Source organism: Cynoglossus semilaevis, chromosome 15 (assembly GCF_000523025.1).
Source record: "Cynoglossus semilaevis isolate Cse_v1.0 chromosome 15, Cse_v1.0, whole genome shotgun sequence".
Classification (NCBI taxonomy): Eukaryota; Metazoa; Chordata; class Actinopteri; order Pleuronectiformes; family Cynoglossidae; genus Cynoglossus; species Cynoglossus semilaevis.
Window position 1 is genome coordinate 19,144,900 of NC_024321.1, and position 3,617 is coordinate 19,148,516.

The window sequence follows — 3,617 nt, forward strand, 5'->3', positions numbered from 1 at the left end:
CTGTTCCCCTCAACAACATCCAGACAGACTAAAGATATAGTAGTCCCTTTTTTCCCTGCGGGGCGGGGGCAGGGATTTGTGTTTCTCTGTTTGGGTCTGGTTTGTTCCAAATGTTGGCTCGTGGCCCGTGGGAAGCCACAGTTGTGATCCCTCAGCAGGTTGGCAGCAGTGCAGGCGGTGCAGCTGAACTGAACCGGTTCAGAACATTTTCAGAACGGTTCTAGACACTTGTTTTTCTATTTCCTTCTCCATGATGTTAACACACACACACACACACACACACACACACACACCGATGATGTTTACATACTGTAGGCGTCGGTTGTTCAGGAAACCTGTTTGTTTCACACGTTAAAGAAAGACGGTACTTCACGTAGAAGAACAAGAACGACACCTGGGTTTAAATCAATGTTTACAAAAAAAGTCTTAAATTATTTGTTAATATGTATTTTATTATTTTATAAAGAGCTCACCAGGGGGCAGCACTTTTTTTAGCACTTGAAATATATATAACGACTTCATGTTTGTGTTCTTTAAATAACGAGTTAAAAAAAATGTTGTGAAAGTTCTGTTTCCTGTTTGTGACTTCAAATAAAAAGAAGAGCCGTGACGGTGGAGCAGTGGTGTCCACCGGTGTAGGCTACAATGAACCTCTGACATGTGAAGTGGCTGAATGTTTACTCAATGTTTTCACACTGTTTCTCGCACAATGTTCAGGTGTTGATCGCTGGTAGAAAACGTGGTGTTCTGTGATCTTTATAAAAAAAAAAACAACACAAATGTTTGTGCTGTAACGTTTATGTTTAAATAAAAAATAAACCGCAGCTCCTTATATATCTGTGTGTGTGTGTGTGTCCTGAGTTGGGCTCCGCTGTCCTTACTTTGATCCCCAGAGGTCCCTGCAGACAAATTACCCACAAGTACCGTAGAAATGCACCAGAAAACCTCTTAATCTGTACTCGTCAAAAGAAAAACTGCATATTCAGGTATTACCTGGAGAACTGGCACACAGTGACACAGGCACCACATTGTCTACCCCCCCACCACCTCCCCCCAGCCTCCCCAGCCTCTCCTTCCCTCCACTGTTTTAATGCAGGGACACGGTCTCATGATGAGAAAGTAGGTCCAGAAGACCTGAGGTCATCAAAACACACATGAAAACTGTGTTTTCACTGCAACTACACGTCATCACCACAAATACTTCACTGGCCACACAGTACTGCAGTATCATCACAGTAAACAGGCCGTCGATAGTATGGTTTTATCAAGGGTGGACCAGTGGTTGGTCCTCCTGCCTTACAGCAAGAGGATCATTGGTTCAATCCCCGTTCACACTGACATTCACACCTCTGGTTTGTTTAGAGTGAATCTACACCTAATCCTCAATCTGCCTGTTTTAGGACTGTGGGAGGACACTGCCCACCCCCCCAACCCCCTCTGGCAATTAGAGCTGGGAATTGAACCAGTGACCTTTTTGGATTAAGGTAAGAGCACTAAACGCCCTTCATCCACAGTGTGGTACCACAGTAGCTTCAACATGTCGAGCTGTGAGTTCAGAGCTGGAAACAAAGGCAGGGAAACGAACGTCAAGACTAATTAACGTGTGTTTGACCAGGAGCAGGATTGGACTAATGAGTGGTTTTCATCATCAGTCATCAGCGACATGGACCGTCCTCCACCGTGTTGTTCCAACTCAGAACAATGCTGAGCTTCCACAGGAACCCTTTCAGCTCTGACTTCCTCCTGATCCTGAACCTGATCTGGATTAAAGACTTCCTTTTTTTTTTCTAAATAAATTCTCTCTTGCAGTGATGATGTCATCGGTGGTCAGACATCTGCAGCTTTACTGACCTGTTACTGAGCTGCTGGTCCAGGGTCATCACCGTCTGAGAGAGGGACGTCAGGTGAAAGGACTGGGCTTGTCTGAGGGTTCAAATCCCAGCCCTTTCAGGTCTTTGGTACGTTGAACAAGTCCCCCTCCCCACCCCCCCATGCAACTTTGTTAAATATATATATATATTCAGAGAGAGTATACAGTATATATATATATATAGTATCTGATAAAATAGAAGGTAGTGATCACACACTTTCTTTCTCATGACCCCCTCTCCATCCCCCCCCCCTCCAAACACACCCACTGCTCCTTACAGACATTGTTGCCATTGTAAGCACAGGTTTCCTTCCTTTAATCTAAAACAAATGACATTTTAATGATCCTGGTTGTGTCAGAGCTCTGAGCTGAAGTTCCTGGGAATTTAGTCACAGGTATTATTATTAGTATTAGCTCAAACACAGAAACGTCTATTTACTCTATTTAAAACATACATGACTCAGTTGCTCCTGATAGGAATCAGATAGTAGATATATGGTACCACTAATGGTCCTGGCCCGTTAGTTTGAACACCAGTGGTTGTTTCTTCAGGTCCTAGAACTGATGTCAAGATGAAGCTGGAACTCTTTACTGTCGTCATGTTTATAGGAGCAGGACCGTTAGTCGACCTGTCGACCTCAGAAATGAATTCATCTGACGTCAGCCTGACATTTATGAAACGAAGTCTTCGTCAGACCTGACCGTCTGAAGCACAAACCAGGGAATCAGTAGGTAATTAAAACAACCCCCCCCCTTAAAACAATAACACCCCCTTAAAACAACAACACCCCCTCACCCTCTCGTTTTCTCTTCTTTTTCTCCCCCCCCCTTCCTTCCGTCTTCCTTTCTCTCATCTCCATCACCACCACAGTTGGTGGAGATGCTACAGCAGGACACAACACAGCTGTCCTCTACTGCCCACCTCTGGCCAAAATCAAGAACCACATACATTGTCACCGCGGCTGCACTCAGGATCAACATGAGACGGTACGCACAAAATTAAGAATATGGCTCCACCTTGTGGCCAAATTTACGTTGATGTATTTAGGTTTAAACCCAACACTAACCGTTGGGCTCAAAATAAACCTGCCACATAATTGTACAAAAAAAGGTTTATTTTTAAATGTCTCATATCTAATTATATAATTTGATGATCAGTTAAACTGACCTTTACATCTGTACCAAATCACTGTGTCATTCATTATAAATAACATATAAAATGATATCATAGAATTAACAGGAAAAGGACAAGAGGCAGAGATTTTTAGGCTGATATTTTAAATTGAAAATAATAAAAAAAATACATTTACAACAATATCATATCCCTAAGTAATAATAATAATAATAATAATAATATATATTTTAATAAACCATTTTATTTTGACACACTATATTCTTAATAGGTGGCTTCAATATGAAGTCACATGTTGTGTGCATATTTGAAGAACACAACAGTTGATAAACTGTAGGTTAGTGTGAGTGTGATTAGGGTCCAATCAGTGAGATCTGTAAAAACTCTGGCTGCTCCAGTCATGTGTTTGACTATTATTTTGTCCTTTTGCAGGAGGTTCAGTTCCTGCCTGTCTGGCATGCTGTGTATATATTTATATATATTTATACATATACACATGTATATTTATGTATGTTTATGTGTGTATGAATTATATCTTCCAGAGATATGCACATATACAATTATTATATATATTATCTTGTGACAGTTTAGAAAGCTGTGAACACCCCCCCCTCC

General features: G+C 41.6%; 1 protein-coding gene across 2 annotated transcripts in view; it reads left to right on the forward strand.

Annotated features, from left to right (window-relative positions):
• The first annotated feature begins 1,125 nt into the window (after window positions 1-1,125).
• The window catches only part of ablim3 (actin binding LIM protein family, member 3), a 39,196-nt gene continuing 36,704 nt past the window's right edge, over window positions 1,126-3,617 (forward strand). The window contains exons 1-4 of one of the 2 annotated variants that reach the window (XM_025062944.1): window positions 1,126-1,484; window positions 1,810-1,958; window positions 2,480-2,602; window positions 2,742-2,857. The gene's annotated coding sequence lies outside the window, so the exon portion shown is untranslated. Of the gene's footprint in view, window positions 1,485-1,809; window positions 1,959-2,422; window positions 2,603-2,741; window positions 2,858-3,617 lie in introns of those variants that run through there. The other variant, XM_025062945.1, reaches the window with a different exon arrangement.